The sequence below is a fragment of the Rhinoderma darwinii genome, chromosome 1 (assembly GCF_050947455.1).
Source record: "Rhinoderma darwinii isolate aRhiDar2 chromosome 1, aRhiDar2.hap1, whole genome shotgun sequence".
Classification (NCBI taxonomy): Eukaryota; Metazoa; Chordata; class Amphibia; order Anura; family Rhinodermatidae; genus Rhinoderma; species Rhinoderma darwinii.
The window spans coordinates 398,692,798-398,715,760 of NC_134687.1; the positions used below are offsets into that span (position 1 = coordinate 398,692,798).

The window sequence follows — 22,963 nt, forward strand, 5'->3', positions numbered from 1 at the left end:
GATGGGAAAAACTCTTTAAGCCTCCTGGCTAGATGTGAGCAAATGTACGCCCGATTCGCAGTTTGCTAGTCAGTCACAGATTAGGATGCATTGCTGAACTATCCACGGTTTGTGTTTCTTTAGCCCCATTCTATGGGCACTGTATTACGGATCAATACTACGGTCATGTACAAGAGGTTTAAATGTATAAACTTCAATTCAAAAGATTAGTTCAGTAGATGGTGGATAGAGCTATATGCAACAGCAAAAACTAATCGATGAAGGGCAAATAATACCCTGTACCCACGATACTAAATAAGAAACCCTACATAATTTTAGAGACAACCTAGAAGTAAAACTTAACATACACTAGACCTAGATCACATTAAAAACCCAACAAGGGTTCTGGAATATAAAATTACAAGGATAAAAACAAAGACAGTGCACTATAGCAGTAGTGAAAATACAGTAGCAGCAATCTGGCTGTATGATTTGTCAATGGGGTGCATCTTCAGATCACACCCCCTATTTTCAATACACAGAACCCTTGCAGTTATTTAAAAATCATATTTCAGTGCCCTCCATCCCAACATGTTTCACATTAGATACGGCACCCATTGGGGTTTATGAAACAAATGTCAGATGCAGAGTCTGAGGCTTAAATAACGGATTATGTGACAGAAGGATTTTCCTACCTTCAGCCAACCCGAGGGTACAAGAGGTGAATGTCCCTCTCATCGTAATTTGAGAAACAGACCATCCAGCCAGTAGTAACATTTAAAAGGTCATCCAAAAAGAATTCTTAGCACAAGCATTTATGGAGCAGAACAACGAGGTGGCAAGCACAGGTGTGAACCATCCCTTACAAACATTTGGTACTAATGAGCGGCGGCGCAGGCACTGAAGATCTAGAACATAGGGGTGTTTTGCAGTGCGCCCGCCATGTCCGGTCTTCAGTGCCGGCAATCATTTGTGCAGCGCTGGTCGCATCACATCACACTGGCCGCGCACACTGGTCAGGACTCGAGCGGGGCAATGGCTGTATTACACAGCCGCAGCCCCGCTCTGACAACATTCATGTATTACTATACTTAGCTCTGCGGCCGCACAGCTTAGTATCTAAATACATGAAATAACGGTATCATACAGTTTGAGGGTGCATGGCATCGAAACAGTACGAAGTTTCGATGCATCACGCAACCCTAGTGAAGACCAATTCTTACTTTCCATTTCGTAGGACAATACCAAAGGAGATGGTTTAGGGTGGGACTAGGGATATCACGATACCAGAATTTGGACTTCGATACCGATACTTCGTTTAGTATTGCGATTTCGATACCAATTTCGATACTTTGCCAACAGTAATAATAAAAAAAAAAAAAATCTTCAGTTTTCTGATGTGAGGCGCGACGTGTGATGAATTTTTTATGTGCCTCACATTAATAGTAATTAATCCCATCATGTTTCTCAGTCATAATGGGTTAATGTGTGAGGTACAGGATGGGGTTAATTACTATGAATGTGAGGAACATGGAGGTTAAATTCATCGCACCTCGTGCCCCAAAATAAGTGAAAGAAAGCAGTGTTTATTTTATTTTTTTATAGCGTACACATCATAAATGATGCAAAAAAATTCTTGTGCGTGCCGATACTGAATGTGTATATTTTATGTATTGAGACTTATTTTAATGTTTATTGTAAAAAAGGTGAATGTGCATTTTTTTTAATTTAACATTACTTTGTTTTTACTTTATTTTTAAACGTTAATGTACTGACATATATCAGATATGTGCCAGTACATTAGCCTGTGGACAGATAGCACACAGGCAGTTGTTAGGACATATCTAAGTATGCCCTATCAACAAGAAATATGGTAAGACAGCCCTGGGGTCTGTCAATAGACCCTGGGCTGTCTGCCCATATATGGTATGACCCTCGATCGCATCACAGGAATTACCTGTGACGCGATCCAGGGGCATCCCCCCTTCTCATTTCTCCTGAATGCTGCAGTCAGCTGTGAGCGCAGCATTCAGGAGAATAACGGCAGAGCTGAGAGGTTTCTCTGATCTCCGCCGTTATAGAGCGGGGCTGCGGCTGTGTAATACAGTCATTGCCCCGCTCCTGACATTAAGTGTGTGCGCAGTCAGCATGAGGTGATGCGGCCGGCGCTGCACTAATGAGCGGCGGTTCAGGCACTGAAGACAGAACATGGGGGTGTTTTGTAGAGTGCCCGCCATGTTCTGTCTTCAGTGCCGCCGCTCATTAGTGCAGCACCGGCCGCATCGCATCATCCTGACCCCGCGCACATGTCATGACTCAGGAGCGGGGCGGTCGCTGTATTACACAGCAGCAGCCCCGCTCTCATACATTCATGTGTTACTATACTGAGATGTGCGGCTGTGCTGCGAAGTATCGAAATACAGGAAATAGCGGTATCGAACCGTTTAGGGATGCAGAGTATCGAAACAGTATCGAAGTTTCGATGCACCGTGCATCCCTAGGTGGGACTAACGCCTGGAGTGCTTTGCGGACAAAGGCGAAGTCTCTACTGGATGAAAGGTCTAGCCTATAATGTTTTGCAAAGGTAAGGGAGCTAGCCCAAGTAGCTGCAGTACAAATCTGGTCTAGCAAAGCTCCTCCCCTTTCTGCCCATGATGAAGCTGTGGATCTGGTGGAATGGGCCCGGATGTTTAACCCCTAGGCGCACCAGGACGCAACTGTACGTCCATGTGGCCAGTGTCTTAGCGCACAGGGACGCACAGTTACTGAGTGGTTCCCGATGCACACTGTCGGCGACAGTGTGCACCGGGAACCGGGAGGCCAGCTGTCCCTGAAAGCTAACACACCACCGATCAGCGGCTTATTTCGGCAATTAACCCCTTAATTGCGGTGATCGATTGAAATCACCGCATTCAGGTGTTTCTAGCACATCGGCAGACCTCACAATGAAATCGTGGCGATCGGAGGCCATGTACACTGACACTCCACTGCGGCTCATTGATGCGGATTTCGGCAATTAACCCGTTACATGCGGGGCTCGATTGCGATCTCCGCATGTAGGGGGTTTGTAGCACATCAGCAGCCCCCATGCAATTCTGGGGGCTGCTGATGCTTGTGATGGCACCCGGTGGCCAGACAACGGCCTCCGGGTCTGCCATGTACCGAAGCCTATGAGGACGGACGTCACACTGACAGTTAGAATACATTACACTACCTAGGTAGTATAACGTATTCTAGCAGCGATCAAAGCTGCAGGTAAAAAAAAATAAAAAAAAAATAAAATAAATTGTAAAAAAAAATTATTTTTTTCCTATAAAAGTCTTACTATAGGGAAAAAATGAAAAATTAAACCGTTAAAAACACAGTACACATATTTGGTATCACCGCGTTCGTAACGACCCAATCTATAAAACTATACTGTTATTTTTACCGCACGGAGAACGCTGCAAAAACAAAAAACAAAAAAAATAAAAATAAAAACAATGCCAGAATCACTATGTTTTGGTCACCACCCCTCCCAAAATATAGAATAAAAAAAAGTGATCAAAAAGTCGCAATAGTACCGATAAAAACTACAACCCGTCCCACAAAAAACAAGCCCTTACACCGCTTTGACTGAAAAATAAAAATTAAAAAAAAGTTACGAATCTCAGAATACGGTGACACAGAAAATAAATTTTATAAAGTAGTGATTTTATTGTGCAAATCATAAAAAACAAAAAAAACATATATGGTATCGCCGTAATCATACCGACCCGCAGAATAAAGTAAGATTGTCATTTATAGCGCATTATGAACGCTGTAAGAAATAAAGAATTTAAAAAAACGCCAAAATCACTGTTTTTGGTCACCAAAGCTCTAAATAAAATATAATAAAAAGTGATCAGAAAGTTGCATGTACCAAAAAAAAAAAAAAATGGTACCAATAAAAACTACAGCTCGTCCTGCCAAAAATAAGCCCTCACACCGCTCAATTCATGGAAAAATAAAAATTATGACGTTTGGAAGGCGGGGAGTGAAAAACTAAAATGGAAAAACAAAAAAAAGGATCAGTCCTGCAAAGGTTAATTAATTTCTATTAAAAAAATTAATTACCACCACATTGTCATACTGTTTATATTCATTTTCACGGCCTAATTCTACTAAATTCCACAAAAAACCTGTGTGGTATAAATGCTTACTAAACCTCTAGAAAAATTCCTTGAGGGGGTGTAGTTTCCCAAATGGGGTCACTTTTGGGGTGTTTCCACTGTTTTGTTCCCTCCAGGGCGTTGCAATCGAGACATGGCACTAAAAACCAATCCAGCAAAATCTGCGCTCCAAAATCCAAATGGCGCTCCCTCCCTTCTGAGGTTATTACTACATAAGGGGTATTTCCGTAATCGGGAGAAGTAGCTTTACAAATGTTGGGGTGCATTTTCTTCTTTATTCCTTGTAAATATTACAAATTTTTATGTTTTTTCAGAAAAAAAAGATTTTCATTTTCAAACTAACTCCAATAAATATAGCAAAATACCTGTGAGGTCAAAGTGCTAACTATACCCCTAGATCAATTCCTTGAGGGGTCTAGTTTCCAAAATGGGGTCACTTGGAGAGTTTCCACTGTTTAGGAACCAGAAGACCTCTTCAAACCTGAAATGGTGCCTAAAATATAATCTAAAAATAAGCAGGCCCCAAAATCCACTAGGTGCTCCTTTGCTTCTGAGGCCGGTGTTTCGGTCCATTAGGGCACTAGGGCCACATGTGGGATATTCCTAAAAACTGCAGTACCTGGGCAATAAATATTAAGTTGTATTTCTCTGGTAAAACGTGTTACACAATAATTTTTTTATTACAAATGAATTTCGGTGTGAAAAAAGAAAACAAATTTGTACATTTCCCCTCTACTTAACTTTATTTCCTGTGAAACGCCTAAGGGGTTAAGAAACTTTCTGAATGCTGTTTTGAATACTTTGAGGGGTGCAGTTTTTAAAATAGGGTGATTTATTGGGGGATTCTAATATATAAGGCCCTCAAAACCACTTCAGAACTAAACTGGTCCCTGTAAAAATACCCTTTTGAATTTTTCTTGAAAATGTGAGAAATTGCTGCTAAAGTTCTAAGCCTTGTGACGTCATAGAAAAATAAAAAGGATGTTCAAAAAACGAAGCAAATATAAAAAGTAGACATATGGGAAATGGTAACTAGTGACTAATTTTGTGTGGTATTACTATCTGTTTTACAAGCAGATACATTTAAATATTGAAAAATTCACATTTTTGCCAATTCGCTCTAAATTTGTGTTTTAGGGTATGTGCACACACACTAATTACGTCCGTAATTGACGGACGTATTTCGGCCGCAAGTCCCGGACCGAACACACTGCAGGGAGCCGGGCTCCTAGCATCATACTTATGTACGACGCTAGGAGTCCCTGCCTCGCTGCAGGACAACTGTCCCGTACTGAAAACATGATTACACTACGGGACAGTTGTCTTGCAGCGAGGCAGGGACTTCTAGCATCGTACATAAGTATGATGCTAGGAGCCCGGCTCCCTGCAGTGTGTTCGGTCCGGGACTTGCGGCCGAAATACGTCCGTCAATTACGGACGTAATTAGTGTGTGTGCACATACCCTTACACGAATATACAATTTATCGGCCAAATTTTTCCACTATCATAAAGTACAATATGTCACGAGAAAACAAATCTCAGAATCGCTTGGATAGGTAAAAGCATTCCAGAGTTATTACCACATAAACTGACACGTCAGTTTTGAAAAAATAAAAAAAAATAAAAAAATCGGCAGTGCCTCAAGGCCAAAACAGGCTGCGTTCTAAAGGGGTTAAAAGAAACATTTTCTCTCAAGAAAACAACTAATTTGAATGGTTGTTTTTAATCCATCTAGCAATGGTAGCTTTTGAGGTCTTCTGTCCTTCATTTTTCCACCCAAAATTGGACCAGGAGGTTGAAGTCTTTCCACCAATCTGCAGTAACCTGTAAATATTGTAAGACTGCCCTTCTAATCTCCTGATTTCTATGAAAATCTGATGATATGACCTTTGGAAGGAAATTAGAATAGTACTAAAACTGGATCATATCAGTTATCCTAAGGTATGGTTCACCTGTGGATAGCGCCTGTATTTCCCCCAGTCTCTTTGCTGTGGTTACCGCTATTAGAAAGGCAACTTTAAAGGGACCAGTGTTTGACTTCTGTTTTCAACTGGTGAATGGGGGTCTGGTTAGGGCCCTAAAGGACAACGCCAAGCTTCCATTGCGGGGATGACTGTCTAATGGTCAGCCTTAGTCTTGAGGCTGCAGACATGAATATTTTCACCCACCTGTGTTCTGACAGTTGGGTGTCAAAAACATACTAAGGGCCGAGACCTGTACTCTGAGGGTGCTTGGTCTAAGACCTAGATCCAGCCCCTGTTGTAAAAAGTCCAAAATCTGCTGGATGACTGGATGATTCTGGTCCAGGGGTTGGTCTCCACACCAGGAGGTAAATTTTTTCCAAATCTTTAGGTAGAAATTGCAGAAGTAACTGGTTTAGGGTTATTACCTTCTGGGACAAACCCCTTTCTTTGAGCAGTGCCCCGTCAGGATCCAGGATGATAAACGAAGGTTCTGGAGATGTTGGTGTCCCAACAGCCCTTGTACTAGCAGATCTGGTTTTAGGCATCATTTACACGAGCGTGATATATATACGTGTCGTACGCACCTATATTAGTCTATGGGGCAGTGCAGACAGTGCGTGAATTTTGCGCAGCGCGAGTGTGTTGCGTAACTCACGATATGTCCTATCTTTGTGCGCTGTTCGCGCATCACGCACCCATTTAAACCAATCGGTGCGTGAAAACCACGCATGCCGCACGGAAGCACTTCCGTGCTAACTGCGTGATTCGCGCAACAGCTGTCAAGCTCTGAATGTAAACAGAAAAGCACCACGTGCTTTTCTGTTTACAAACATCCAAACGGAGTGTCATAATGATGGCGGCAGCGCGAAAATCACGCAGCCGCGCATCATACACTGATGACACACGGAGCTGTTAAGTACCTTTTGTGCACGCAAAACGCCGCGTTTTTTGCGTGCGCAAAACGCACACGCTCGTGTAAATAAGGCCTTAAACAAAGTTCTATAGGATCTTCCAGTGCCAATTCCTTCAGAATTGGAAACTAGGCATTTTTTGGCCAGAGTGGGACAATCAAAACGAGTTTCAGATTTCCCTTGTAAAGCTTTTGAAGGACACTCGATAGAGGTAGTGGTGGAAAGGCATATGCTAAATCCATGTCCCAAGGCAGAGATAGAGCATCTATGCTTAGGGGGACGATCCTGGGGGCTTAGAGTAGAGAGAAGACCACAGTTTTGGAATTCAATTTGTTAGCAAACAGGTCTACTTGAGGAAACCCCCATAGCCGTGTGATCTGAAGAAAGACTTCCTGATTTAGAGAGCATTTGCCCAGTTCTAGGTTTTTCCTGCTGAGAAAATTTGCTTCTGTATTCTCCAAACCTCTTAGGTGGACAGCTGATAGAGAAAGCAGGTTTTCCTCTGAGCAGGGTGGGAGATCCGGTACCCCCATGTTGTCTCACAAAAGATACGGTCGTGATGTCATGGTGAAGGAACTCAATTGACTTCAGTGTTTCCCAGACTGCTCTCAGTTCTCGGTAATTTGAGGAGCGAGCAGCTATGATCGGTGGCCAAGTCCCCTGAATATAACCGTCTGGGAATTTGACTCAAACCTTTTTTGCTTGAAACTGTCAGAATTATGGATTGCTGGATACGGATGCCAAATTACACCCCTCCTGAGATTTGAGTGCGCTGTCCACCAATATAGGAACGTTTTTCTCTTCTGCAGTATTTTTACCTTTCGATCTAGGGAGAACGGTTTGTTTTGTTCCATGAGGAAAGTATCCACCTTTGGAGTGGACGGGAATGGTTTTAGCTCCAGGCCACTGACTGAATGCATGTTGTCATCTGACCTAGCATACTCATTGCCACTCTTATTTTGTAAGAGGTGGCTTTTTAAAAATTCCAGATATTGGAGATTAGAATCCTTTTTTTTTCTCCTGGTAAGAAGGACATCTGTAGGGTAGAGTCCAGTATGACCCATAGAAATGTCACTAGCTTTACCTGAGTGGAAAGAATCTCCTGGGTCTCTGCTGTAATTAGGCAGTCATCCAGATAGGGGACTATAATAATACCCTGTCTGCGAAATGAAGCTATCACTTCTAACATAAGTTTTTGGGAACACCCTTGGGGCGGATGAAATTACAAAGGGGAGAGCTGTAAATTGGTAATAGACCACGTGGCCTGTCGACTCCTTTACTGCAAACCTTAGGAATCTCTGCGAGGAGGGATGACTGGGGACATGGTAGTAAGCGTCCTTTAGATCTAGGGTGCACATTTAATTCCCCTTAATAAGGGGGTGGTGGATGCTACGGATTCAATCTTGAACCACCTGTAAATTAACCAATGGTTGAGGTTTTAGGTTGATTAGCCTGTATGAACGGTCTGGCTTTTTTATAAGAAAGAGGAGTAGTAACCTTCTCCCCACTGATCCCGTGGTACCAGAGATATTACCCCTCTCTGGTGTAGGTTTCAGATATTGTCGAACATCTGATTTTTCAGAAATTGTGAGGGTTGTGTTGTCAGAATAAATCTCTTTGGAGGAAGGGTTGAAAATTATATTCGATAGCCGTTTCTTATTACGTCTAGGACCCATTTGTTCTGGGTGATGTTGTTCTATAGACTAGAATTTTAACAGCCTTCCTCCGACCTTGGAGTCATGGTCTGTTAACTGGTCTATTTGGGTGGAGCAAGAAGCTTCTACACCTCCCCACTTTTGGATAACTCCAGCGACCTGTCTCATTTCCCTCTATAGTTTTCACTCTGGGGTCTTTGGGAAGGAAAGGGACACTTCCTTAAGGTTAGCTTATCCTCTGGAAATCCCTTTTTCTTATCTGCCGCCTTCTCTAGGATCTGGTCTGGGCCGAAAACATATACCCCCCCCCCCCCCCCCAAACGGGATTTTACAAAAACAATTTTTAGAACGGGTGTTCCCTCTTTGCCAGTATCTTAACCACAGAGATCTTCTTGCAGCGTTGGTAAGGGGCGAAACCTGATGCATTGCACCGAGGCATCTGCTAGAAAGTCTGTAGCTGGTTTTAGGAGAGGCTCTTAATTGGTCCCTGGCGGTTTTTAACCTTGAGGTGATGCCTAAATTCACAGGAGGCTCCCAGCTTTTCTTCTGGGTCCTTCCATTCCTCGTTTATTAAACGCAAATAAATTGTCATCAATAAAAAAAACACATTTCTTCCTTGATTTTAGACCAAACATCACGTCTTGGCTGGTTTAAAAAAAAAATATAAAAAAAAAATTACAGCCCTCAGAATTTGGCGACAATATACAATTTTATTTCTTACACAGTTTCTTCCCTGGTCAAAGTATTGAAAATTATATTATATATATATACATACACACACACACACACACACACACACACACAGCAACACCAAGGAGGAAAAGTTTTGGAATTATAGAAATCACAAGATCAACAGGCATGTTAATGATACGCAATAATACAAAAAAATTGAAAAAATTAAAATATTGCAAACCTCTTGATTTCTTCAGTATCGAGTATGAGCGCCACACACAGAAATACATTGTCTTAGCATGCGAAGGCGTGTATCAATGAGGTTATTAATGGTTGTCAGAGGAATGCTATGCCACTTTGAATGCACTTAGGCACACAAATCATCAAGATTGGCTGCTGGCAGCTCCCATGGCCATTGTCGACCAATGACGTTCCAGATGTGCTCGATGGGAGCCAATTCCGGAGACACTGCAGGCCATGGCAACAAGTTTAGACCATGCAGGCGGCTCACAGTAGCACAAGCAATATGCGGCCTGGCGTTGTCCAGTTTAAAAAATGGCTTCTGGGACACTTTGGAGAAACGACCGTACCATGGATTCCACGACCAAATTTAATGTAATGCCGAGCTGTTAGAGTACATGAAACTAGGACTCTTAACTTGGAGGACTAGAGGGGTCTGACTACCGTACGTTATGCCACCCCACAACATAATCCCGGGAGTAGGACCGTTGTGACGTTCCCTTGTGAAGGCCTCTTCATAGCAACCAATCTCTGGCTATCATTGAGGGTACTCAAGTGGGGTACAAAAAAAAAAAAACACAACAGAAATGTAACCATTTGTTTTGAGTGTTCATTTTACGCCGTTTACGTGGTATAAACAACAACTTTATTCAGCGGGTCGTTAGGATTGCGGCGATACCAAATTTATATGGATTATTTTTTTACGTGTTCCTACTTTTACACAGTAAAAACATTTTTTTCAAAATTTGCTTTCGTGTCTCCATATTTGAAGAGCCATAACTTTTTTATATTTTGACCGATGCAGCTCTAGGAGGGCTTTTTTTTGCGGGACGACTTGTAGTTTTTATTGGTACCATTTTGGAGTAGATAAGACTGTTTGATCACTTTTTATAAAATTCTTTTGAAGGCAGGACAAACAGAAAACAGCAATTCTGGCGTTGTTTTTTTATTATATATTTTACGGCGTTCACTGTGCAGGATAACTAATGTAATGATTTTATAGTGGGGTTAGTTACGGACGTGGCGATACCAAATATGTGTAACTTTTTACTTGGTTTTCATCAAGTATTTTGTATCGGGAAAAAGTGGGTTTTTTTTTTTTGTTTTTTTTACTTGCGACATTTATTTATTTATTTCAAACTTTAGTTAACTTTTTACTTTATTTATAGTCCCACTGGGGGACTTCACTGTGCAGACTGCTGATCGCTATTAGAATACACTGCAATACTTCGGTATTGCAGTGTATTATTGCCGTTCAGTGTAAAACTGACAAACACCTGTTAGGTCATGCCTCTGGCGTTTTGAAAAAAGGCTGCGTAAAAAAACGGCCATGAAAAAGAAGTGCAGGTCACTTCTTGGGACATTTTTGGAGCAGTTCTTCATTGACTATATAAAACTGCTCCTAAACGGCCGTAAAAACCGCAGCGAAAAACGCCACGAAAATCACGAGTGGCTTAAAAAAAAAAAAAATATTCTAAATATCAGGAGCTGTTTTCCCTTGAAAACAGCTCCATATTTTCAGACGTTTGAGTTTGCGTGTGAACATACCCTTATATACACATGCACTTGAATTTTTGGGTTTTGTAGTAGGTCATGGGTTTCACATCATATTTTTAAATTCGTTGCTTATGGTACGACATTTGTATATATGGTCATTGCATATTTGACCTGTATTATATTTTGTATTCTCTTTCACTTGTATTGCAAGTGTATCACACATACCTTACTTTATGTATTTTGGCAGTTTTTATTAATGCTATGCCATTGTGGGGTTGGTATATATATTTTTTTAGGTATATGTTCAGGATATAGGATTTATTGCTTTGTAATTTAAGTGAATTTAGAAATGAGAGTCTATACATATGTAGTTTCTATATTAGAACTATAATTGGACTTTTTTTTTTTGCTTACCGTCTCCAAGTCCTCCCTTATTTCTTGTCGGTTCGTGTCCTGCCCCATTATAACCTTTGTAGTTTATATTTTAAAAAGTGCTCTTTTTGCTTTAGCTGAGCGAGTTCCACTGGCTGGGCACTGTGGTGATGTGCTCAATTGCATACATGCTGCTATGAGGGATGTGCGCGATGATGTAGTCTTGTTCCCTCTCTGACAAGCGCACTGAGCGCAGTTTCGGTGCTGTGCCATAATAGATACCGACCGCCAAGTCTCGCTACAGGTGCATAGCGAGTGTTTCCAGCTTCAAAGAAAAAATAAAAAATTATAATATATGCCCCTCCCCTCTATTGATACTTTACTGCCTCCAACGAAGCTGGTTTAACAGCGAAAAGTGTGTCAAGGATTTTAGTGGTTTGCTCCCTTAAAGGGGTTATCCAGGGACCAGAATTTTCTTTGGATTTATATTTTTATGTGAGAATGATTCACTTACTAATGTACTTTAATTTTTAATTCCGTACTCAATTGTGCAGTTCAAAACCAGTGAATTGGTGCTGAAAGCCCTGTAGTTTTCCTAATATTGATGACACGCCCCCACATGACTGAGGGCGAGTTATCAAGCGCATGACAAGGGGCTGGCACATCGCCCGAGTTCCTGAGTAGAGCATCCGCATATGCTCTGCCCAGGGACTGCAGCGATAGGAAACCCTTGATGTCACTCCATATAAGGACAGTGGCGTCGGAGCAGTGCTCGAGTCCCGGGCAGAGCGCTAGCGGATTCTCTGCTCAGGGGACTTCAGCGATAGGCAACCTGACAGCCCCTTTGCATTGATGCGCTTGATAACACGAACAGCACAGGAAGCCCTCAGTCACGTGTCAGTGCATCATCAATATTAGGAAAACTATAGGACTTTTGGCATCATTTCACCAGGTTGGAACTGCACGATTGAGTACAGAATTAAAAATACAAAGTACATTACTAAGTGATTTCTTTTCACATAAAAATATAACTCCAAACAAATTTTTGGTCCCAGGATAACCCCCTTTAATACCTCCACATCATTTCTAAGTGTTAGAGTTTACGTTACATATGGTCGCTGGTCTTTTATTAAAAACAAAATGTTTTAGGCAGTTGTGGAAAACTGCTGCAAAGTAAGAATACTTTCAAAAATAGAATGTTAATTGATTTATTTTTATCAATTAAACTACAAAATGAATGAACAGAAGAGAAATCTAAATCCAATCAATATTTGGTGTGACCACCCTTTGCCTTTAACACAGGATCATTTCTTCTAGGTACACTTGAACAAAGTCATGGATTTTGTAGGATTATAGTCTGGTATAATTGGTTACTCATACACCTAACAGGTGATAATGATCATCATTTTCATATGTAGGTTGAGCAGGACGTCGACCCAAAACATACAGCCATCAGCATTCAGAACTCTTTAGTGTGAAGAAAAACAAGGAACCCTGGGAGTGATGACATGACCCCCACAGTGCCCTGATCTCAACATCATCGATTCTGTCTGGGATTACATGGAGACAGAAGGAGTTGAGGAAGCCTACATCCACAGAAGGTCTGTGGTTAGTTGTCCAAGAGGTTTGGAACAACCTCCCAGCCGAGTTCCATTTAAAAACCGTGTGCAAGTGTACCTAGAAGCATCAATGCTGTTTTGAAGGCAAAGGGTGGTCACACCAAATATTTATTTCATTTAGATCTCTTTTCTGTTCATTCACTTTGAATTTTGTTAATTGATAACACACTTCTATTTTTGAAAGTATTCTTACTTTGCAGCATTTTTCGCAATTGTCTGCATTCACCACATCGGTGTTATATCATACGCTATATCAATCTAGTACTCTATGACTTTCTGCAAATATATTAACTGTCTTACCCTTGTCATATGCACTGTGCCTTACAATAGTATTCCGGGAGGCTTCAAGTTCTGTGCAGTGTTTAGGTTATTCTAGGTCTTCTGTCTTATAATGGATACTTAAAGAGGCTCTGTCACCAGATTTTGCAACCCCTATCTGCTATTGCAGCAGATAGGCGCTGCAATGTAGATTACAGTAACGTTTTTATTTTTAAAAAACGAGCATTTTTGGCCAAGTTATGACCATTTTTGTAGTTATGCAAATGAGGCTTGCAAAAGTCCAAGTGGGTGTGTTTAAAAGTAAAAGTCCAAGTGGGTGTGTATTATGTGCGTACATCGGGGCGTTTTTAATACTTTCACTAGCTGGGCATTCTGATGAGAAGTATCATCCTCTTCTCTTCAGAACGCCCAGCTTCTGACAGTGCAGATCTGTGACGTCACTCACAGGTCCTGCATCGTGACGGCCACATCGGCACCAGAGGCTACAGTTGATTCTGCAGCAGCATCAGCGTTTGCAGGTAAGATCGACTTACCTGCAAACGCTGATGCTGCTGCAGAATCAACTGTAGCCTCTGGTGCCGATGTGGCCGTCACGATGCAGGACCTGTGAGTGACGTCACAGATCTGCACTGTCAGAAGCTGGGCGTTCTGAAGAGAAGAGGATGATACTTCTCATCAGAATGCCCAGCTAGTGAAAGTATTAAAAACGCCCCGATGTACGCACATAACACACCCACTTGGACTTTTACTTTTAAACACACCCACTTGGACTTTTGCAAGCCTCATTTGCATAACTACAAAAATGGTCATAACTTGGCCAAAAATGCTCGTTTTTTAAAAATAAAAACGTTACTGTAATCTACATTGCAGCGCCTATCTGCTGCAATAGCAGATAGGGGTTGCAAAATCTGGTGACAGAGCCTCTTTAATATATTTTTATGTATAATTAACTTTGTTATTGACTTATAAAATACCCAAAAATGTTTAGTTGGAAATGGCTTAGGGTATGTTCACACGGCCTACTTACGGTCGTAATTCGGGCGTTTTTGCCCCAAATTAAGTCCAAAAATAGCGCCTCAATAGGGCTGACAAACATCTGCCCATTGAAAGCAATGGGCAGACGTTTGTCTGTTCACACGAGGCGTAATTTACGCGCCGCTGTCAAATGACGGCGCGTAAATAGACGCCCGCGTCAAAGAAGGGACCTGTCACTTCTTTGGCCGTAATTGGAGCCGTTATTCATTGACGCCAATGAATAGCAGCGCCAATTACGTCCGTAATTGAAGTGGCGTTCAAGCGACTGCACATGCCGGTACGGCTGAAATTACGGGGATGTTTTCAGGCTGAAACATCCCCGTAATTTCAGCCGTTACGGACGCCCTCGTGTGAACATACCCTTACAGTCAGTTGGTGAAAATTTATTTTCTGATAAATAGAAATCTTTTCCATCAGATATGTATTAGCAATAACAATTACCAAAGGAGAGAGAGGTCTAACACTGTAGCGTGTAACAGATATCACTAGAGACGCAGTCAGCGGATGTTAAAGACCGGGAACGGACAGGATAGGGACAGCGTAAAAACATATATACATTGTTCATGTCTGTGCATGTGGTGCGACTTATTTTGATTCCGTGATCTGGATGCTGGAAAACCTCTAGGTCATGGAATCAATAAACCGAATTAGACACAGAGGGGTGATTAGATAACTCTACTTCTCTTCTCACTTTTTTGTCAGACCAAAAAAAAAAAAAAAAAGAAGCTCTCTCATCTGAGAGAAATTGTGCGCTGATTGACAAGGGGGTGATAAAATGAACAAAAGTTCATGTAAGGGTATGTTCACACACAGTGTTTTCAGGGCGTTAACGCCTCGAAAAACACCAGGAAAAAAACGGAAGCTAAACGCCTCCAAACATTTGCCCATTGATTTGGGAATGGGTGAAACAGCATTTCCTTCAGACGGGTAAAAAGACACTGCAATAAAAGATGTGCATGTCACTGAGAGGTTTTTCATTGTGTCAATCGAAAAACATCTCCAAATAACGCATCAAAAAACATTTGACGCTTTAAAAACAGCTGACAGAGGCTGTTCTGCCCTGAAAACGGCACCGTGTTTTTACTTTAGTGTGTGAACATACCCTTACCCATTCCGTTGGGGACATGTACAGGAACATAAGGCAAATAACAGATTCTCTTTTTTTTCCCTGCATGCCGCCAGCACCTCCCCACTGACCACCCCCCCCCACACCGGCTGAAGAGAGCTGCAAGTATATGCAGCTCACAATTCAATCTGCTCCAGCTCTGACTAAATTGCAGCTAGAGTTGCGATCTAGGTCTGATTTTAAAGCAAAAAAAATCGTAGCTTTAAAACAAGAGCCATTAGTAGCAAGGACATTTTCAATACGCCGGAGATACGTTCTCCCCACTCTTTAAATGCAGAATTACCTAGTAGGGTATATAAAAATGGGTTTTAAAATGCAGAGTGTTGAGGAATAAGACATAAGGTGCAGCTATAAAAGTTGCTACTTTTGAACTAGCTTCTAAGCAACTAGTGGTAAATTGTCACTTTGTATGGAATGTACATGCAGTCAGAATACCATCAATTGAAGAAGCCCATAAACACCGTAATATAACAACTGAAATGAAAGCCAATCAATCTAAGGCAACGTTCACACGACAGTGAAAAATAAATGGGCGTTAAAAACTGATCAACGGTCAGTTTTTCCATAGCCATTTTGCATCGGCGTATCTCCAAATTTTAATCCATTTCCAGTCCATCTGTCCATTTTTACTGGCATCTTGTCATCCGTTTTTGACGTCCGTTAAATAAAAAATAAAAATAATGGATTTGATCGTTTTGGTTTTTTTTGTCCCAACCCCCAGAAAACACCAGCGCCCGTGTAGAGTGCCGCAATGTCCCTGTAGGTAGTGCCAGTGCCTACTGTAGATCATGCCTACATATAAAGTGACAGTGCCCACGTAGTGCCACGTAGATAGCGCCAGTGCCCTCTGTTGATTGTGCCAGCCCACCCCCCATATAGTGCCAGACCCCATATATGGACAGTGACAACAGGGGCTTCCTCGAAGAGTGGAATCGCCTGCCAGAGCGTCAGAGCTCTGGCTGTAGATGCCGCTTCAGAAGTAGCCCCTAACGTCACTGTCCATATACGGATAGTGATGCCAGGGGCTTCTCTAGGAGGGGAATCCACAGCCAGAGCATCAACAGAGCTCTGGCCAGGGATTCCTCTCCAGGAGTAACCATATATGGATAGTGACGCCAGGGGTTGTTTTTTCAAGAGCGGAATCCCCGGCCACCGGGGTTTCCAATCTCCAGGCAGGGGATGCTATCTACAGGGGTGGGGGTCAGGGGGAGCCCCTGACACCACTGTCCATATATGGAGAGTGACGTAAAGAGCTTTCTCAAGACAGGAGTGCCCAACCAGAGATTTTGAGATGCTCCGGCTGGGGACTCCATAGTTAAAAGCCCTTAGTAAAATACATATGGACAGTGCTGTCAAGGGGCTTCCCCGAGCTCAGCGCTCAAAGTAGCGCTGTGTGTGGGGAGTCCTCGGCCAGGATCAGTTTTTCCCGGCCGTTACAAAGATTCCTAAAAAAAAAAGTCCGTAAAAAAGGATCCATTGACTTCTATGGAAGCTATGAAAATGGGCAATGATATTTTTTTGACAGCTGGTATTTACGAGCCGTTAAAAAAAAAAAAAAAAAAAAAAAAAAAAACAGCCGTGTGACTATACCCATAGAACTTTATTATTCCGAAACCAGCCGTCACGGCGTGTGAATGTAGCTTAACTTTAAAAAGAGGAAATTATGTCTTAACCATACAGAATAAAACCAAATAATCCCTTAGTCAATGAGACATTAGTGGAACGTACAAATTTTAAGTTGCTATATGAAATCAGAACAAAAAAACAAAAAAAAGTATTTAAAAATATTTTTTGCATTAAAGGTTGGACAAGATTTACTGAAGAAGCTGGTTGTGAATAAGATTTTCACATTAGTAGTTTGAAAATAAGCGATTTAAAAACACTATTAGGGTATGTTCACACTACAGCGTCCGTAACGGCTGAAATTACGGGGATGTTTCCGCCTGAAAACATTCCCGTAATTTCAGCCGTAACGGCATGTGCAGGCGCTTGAACGCCGCGTCCATTACGGACGTAATTGGCGCTGCTATTGGAGTAAATGAATAACGGCCAAAGAAGTGACAGGTCACTTCTTTGACGCGGCCATCTATTTACGCGCCGTCATTTGACAGCGGCGCGTAAATATACGCCTCGTGTGAACAGACAAACGTCTGCCCATTGCTTTCAATGGGCAGATGTTTGTCAACGCTATTGAGGCGCTATTTTCGGACGTAATTCGGGGCAAAAACGCCCGAATTACATCTGTAATTAGTGTGTGTGCACATACCCTTAGGTGTTAATGTTTAAGCATAGCTCCCATAGAACAGAATGGAGAGAGCTATGGCTAACCTCACCAGGCGGCGCAGAGTTTGGGTGACTGTTCCTTTCTGGAGAATAGGTGTGGATAAAATGGCTGATGGAGACTAATTATCGTTAAGAACAGTTCATTCCCCATACAGTTTGATATTGTTGGCAGCACATTCCCGCTTTACACAAGGAGGAGATGTGCTGTCAATTGATAAACGGTCACTAACTTTTCAATAAACTTTACATAAAATCCATAGTACACGTAAATAAGAAACTTTGTAATATAGATTACAAGGGGGGGGGGGGAGCGCCCTTTCTCCAGCTATCAGGCTCCCCCATGTGTATGTTTACACAGTTTTGCTGAAGCTCAAAAAACAAATGCAAGCTGTTTTCACGGCTTTTCAGCACCAAAAACTACGGGAGCCAAAAACAAGGCATTTTCCACACCGATAAAGGGAATGAGCGTAACAAAAAACGCCCTGTGTGAGTGAGACACTGCTGTTCTAGCTCATGAGATAGAGAGATAATATTAGAGATAGGGGGGCAGGATGTTCTCTTCCGATGTATGCTCTTTATAGGAGACATAATAGCGGTTGGGGATTCCTCAGGTACACAAGCATAGGACTGCTTATTCTGAAAAGTCAGGAATGTTATAAGTTGGGCATAACTAACAAAGAACATTCATTCTCCCATACGTTACTCCGTCCAATCAGCACAAGATCTCACATTATTTCTAAGGAGATATTAACAGGATCTTTCGGCATTTTTAGAAATATTGCAATAGAGCTCTATCAGTTGCTGAATCATTTCACCGGGAAAACAGTTTATACACTTTCCTATACAGTGAAAAAAAAGGGATATGCGTTTGGATATGTTTCACGTACGCATCAGAATTTTTCCAATAGTCAAAAAAAATTGTCGACAAATCCTTAAAAAGGGGCTTCCTGGTCTTTAAAGAGGCTCTGTCACCAGATTTTGCAACCCCTATCTGCTATTGCAGCAGATCGGCGCTGCAATGTAGATAAGAGTAACGGTATTTTTTTTTAAAACAAGCATGTTTGGCCAAGTTATGACCATTTTTATATTTATGCAAATGAGGCTTTCTAAAGTACAACTGGGCGTGTTTAAAGTTATGTACAAGTGGGCGTGTATTCTGTGTTTACTTGTTTTACTAGCTGGGCATTGTGAATAGTAGTGTATGATGCGGACGAATCAGCATCATCCACTTCTCTTCGTTACCACCCAGCTTCTGGCAGTGCACAGACACACAGCGTGTCCTCGCGAGATCACGCTGTGACGTCACTTCCTGCCCCAGGTCCTGCATCGTGTCGGACGAGCGAGGACACATCGGCACCAGAGGCTACAGTTGATTCTGCAGCAGCATCAGCGTTTGCAGGTAAGTAGCTACATCGACTTACCTGCAAACGCTGATACTGCTGCAGAATCAACTGAAGCCTCTGGTGCAGATGTGTCCTCGCTCGTCCGACATGATGCAGGACCTGGGGCAGGAAGTGAGTGACGTCACAGCGTGATCTCGCGAGGACACGATGTGTGTCTGTGCACTGCCAGAAGCTGGGCGTTGTGTAGAGAAGTGGATGATGCTGATTCGTCAGCTTCATAAACTTCTATTCACAACGCCCAGCTAGTAAAAGAAGTAAAAACGCCCAGATGTACACACATAATACACGCCCAGTTGTACTTTAGAAAGCCTCATTTGCATAAAAATAAAAATGGTCATAACTTGGCCAAAAATGCTAGTTTAAAAAAAACAAAAAAAAAAAACGTTACTCTTATCTATATTGCAGCGCCGATCTGCTGCAATAGGAGATAGGGGTTGCAAAATCTGGTGACCGAGCCTAACTAAAAAAATTGTATGCAAATTGTGTAACTGTAGTAAGATTAGTCAACTACCAACGTACTGTCTTGTAGCTGAAATACCTCTCAGTCTCACATAACCATGCTCCTGGTGGTTTTTCTCCTGCTTTTCGGACATCTGGTACTCCAGTTATCTTCCTTCTCCCTCTACTACAGGACGGCACATGCATTTTATCTCTACTGCTCCAACCTCTCCCTCTGGGGAAAGGGGGATGGTGTTTCCCATGCTGGGCAGCAATCTAGTAGCAGACCGGTGTCTCAGTAGAAGACAGTGGGTAATTACAGCACTACCTTACACCTTGTAATAGAGGGAAATGCAGGCAGCTGTAAACATAGGCATTATCTGTGAGAGGAACGATGGAAATTGTAGTCCTATACGCTTCAATGTTGCCCACAGCAAGCCCTAGCAAAACAACAATAACAGTGCTGCACAGAGATGGGCAAAATAATGAAAAATAACTATCTGGTGACCATTCAGACACATCGGTACATTTCTGTGTTTTGCATAAGCTCTGAAAACCAATTCACGTTGCTCAGCAGTGTAAACTAAAGGTGCGTGACTTATGGAGAACCCACATAAGTCCTGTTTGAAGTAACCAAGGTTAAAACTTCACCTACGCACAGGAGTGATGTAGATAGACACGGACAGAGCGAGTAGGGATTTGTGGGATCATATAGGTAGTACCTAACCATTCTACAGTGTATATCAACGGGATTCAGGAAGGGCAGGTGTTTCCATTAGAGAGCTCAGACGTTTAAAAGGATGACCTTTATGGATTTTATTTAGTGAACATAAAACGACTGCGCTATAACTATTGTCATACCTATGAGATCGCCACTTGTTTTAACTAGAAATCTGCTCAGAGAAGCCATAAATTCCCTTCCCCCACAGGTGATCTCGAAAGGCCTGGATAAGCACAGGAGAGCCAGGCAAGCTGGGAGACATTCAATAGATCAAACATACCGGTTTCTAAAATGTGTCAAACAATAACAAAGAAACGTTCATTGTATCAATCTATGAAAAATAAAAAGCTACAAAACAACCTCTTACATTAGCAATAGAAGTACATTATATGATACATCATAAAAACCTCCACTACAAGACAATGACTGGGCCTGATGGTGATCAACGTCTTAGGAGAAAAGTGCTGCAAAGTTTCACAACTTATATGGACTATTCAACGAATCACTAGCTAGTGCATGAGATCACATCACAAGTGAGATCCGCTATGGCTTATTCAGCAAAAGTAATTCATCAGAATCTAGCAAAATAAAGCTGCATCCTTTACAGCCAGTAGAGACAAGGTCAAAACCACAAGGAGCCATCATCATTCCCGCACATGTAATGCTTTAATAGCCCTGGTCCTTCCCTAGCAATGACAAAGGCAGCATTTTCTTTATAGGAAATCACGCTTAATACATTCATTCATTTCTTCAGCTGCAAACACGAGCAGATCGGACGCAATCCAGGCATAAGTCATAAGAAGTCTAATTCACCAGCAGCATAGAAAGGCGACATACCTACTAATACAATCATCACATAAAATAACTGCTGTCTGCCAGCGCATTATGGCGCATCACTCCCCTCCCCAAATCACAGAATGGGACCCCTCCACTGGGTACCGAGGCCTGCTTGTGATCATTCCTATGCCTGCAGATGTAAAGACAGCCGGCAGTGTGCGGGGCTCTTACCCTTGAAATGCCAGTGTGGGAAGAGAGGCTGCCCGCCTAGTGCTTGTGAGGCAGCAGGCTGATGAATCCTATGACCCACCGAAGGAACAAGGCATTCCTAGCAGCCAGCGTCAGCCATGTTGTGTGCTGCTCCAGTATTTACAAACCTGCAGCAGCTAGCAATTCAGTCTTGGAGAAAGAGACGAGGGGGGAGGGGACGGAAAGCGGCAGACAAAGAAAGCCAAAGCCTGAGACACAGACAAGACACACACGGCAACGCTGCCCCAGCCTGGCTCTATCCCCGCCTTATGGGTCTGCTGCTGCCTCCCACAAACTGACAATGGTTTGGCTCGCACAGCGCCGGCCGCATAAAAGAGCCCCCTGCTAATGACATCACAAAGAGAGGATTCCTCAGCCCAGGTGAAACAATAGCAGCAGCTCTGTTACGTCATACATTCTCCAGCCGCTGTGACATCACTGACTGAAGGGGAACACAAGGGGGCGTCGCTGCGCGCCAGGGGAGAGCTCCGAGTACAGTGTGGCGCTCGCAGCAACAGGAGGAATGTAGGGGAGGCGCGGATACCGTGCAGGGAGGTGATGGAGACAAGCCGAGAGTATTACCAGACAAAGGGCTGGAAGAGCACAGGCCGGGCGCCTGTACAATAAGCGCTTACCTTGAGAAGGTGTTTCCCTCCACTTTTCCACAGGAAGCTCCAGGTGAAGGCTGCGACACTGCTCCACTGGGGCCGAGTACCCCCAGTGCCGCCCCCTCCCTCCTTTGTCAGACTCAGTCAGCTGTATTTTTTTAGCAGAGCAGCTCCCGCCTCACTCTCCTCTCCCCCTGAACTTCCAAGCCCTCCAGTCAGGCACTACAGTTCTCGTTTTCTCACTATTCACTCACCCCCTCCCCCCACCGCCAGATTTGGAGCTGGCTGCTAATATACAATGTGCTATGTCTCCCCTGCCAGGATAAGGCCTCGCCTTCCTGCCAAATAATGATCCCTTCAGCGATGGGCCCCTCCTCCCTGTGTTGGTGCAAGACCGAGCTGCACGCATGCGCATAAGGAGTCCGCTCTCCGCCGCGGTAGGACTCAAATGCGCATGTGCCCCACTTTTTCAGCGTTGCCAGTGTTTCATGGACAGGTTTTTCCAATAACATCCTAGCCTGAAAGTAATAACGCTGTATAATGAGCACGTGTGACCCCAGCCTGAATCTATGTGCAAGGTGTCAGTGGTGGTTTAGGGTGCGTTTATACGTGCTGCTTTGATGCAGTTCTTTGGTGCTGTTTTTAAAGCTAGAACTACGAGTGGATTCAAAAAAAGTAGAATCTTCCTGTAGGGTGGAATTCATATTTTCATTCTATTTTTACTGAAGTTCAGGAGCGATTGCCATGTGCTTTTTTTTATTATACTGCGAACCGCTGCAGTTTTTGGGGCAGCTGTTACGGGTAAAACACATGGTTTTGAATGAAAATCACTCAAAAAACTGTAGTAAAAAGCGTGATCAAAACGCCATGTGCAATTCCAGCCATATAGTTTTTCTCCCTTTACAATCCATAACTGGCATTGGCTTCAGAAACTGTTGAGAAAAATTTCACCAAACGAGCAGGTGGGGAAGCACCCTCAGGGTA

At 42.8% G+C, this 22,963-nt stretch overlaps 1 protein-coding gene across 5 annotated transcripts in view; it reads right to left on the minus strand.

Annotated features, from left to right (window-relative positions):
- Positions 1–22,362, minus strand: part of SPIN1 (spindlin 1) — a 94,877-nt gene extending 72,515 nt beyond the window's left edge. For 2 of the 5 annotated variants that reach the window (XM_075828840.1, XM_075828843.1), the window contains exon 1: positions 22,007–22,362. The gene's annotated coding sequence lies outside the window, so the exon portion shown is untranslated. Of the gene's footprint in view, positions 1–21,353; positions 21,800–22,006 lie in introns of those variants that run through there. The other 3 variants (XM_075828844.1, XM_075828841.1, XM_075828845.1) reach the window with 2 other exon arrangements.
- Between the last annotated feature and the right edge of the window lie 601 nt (positions 22,363–22,963).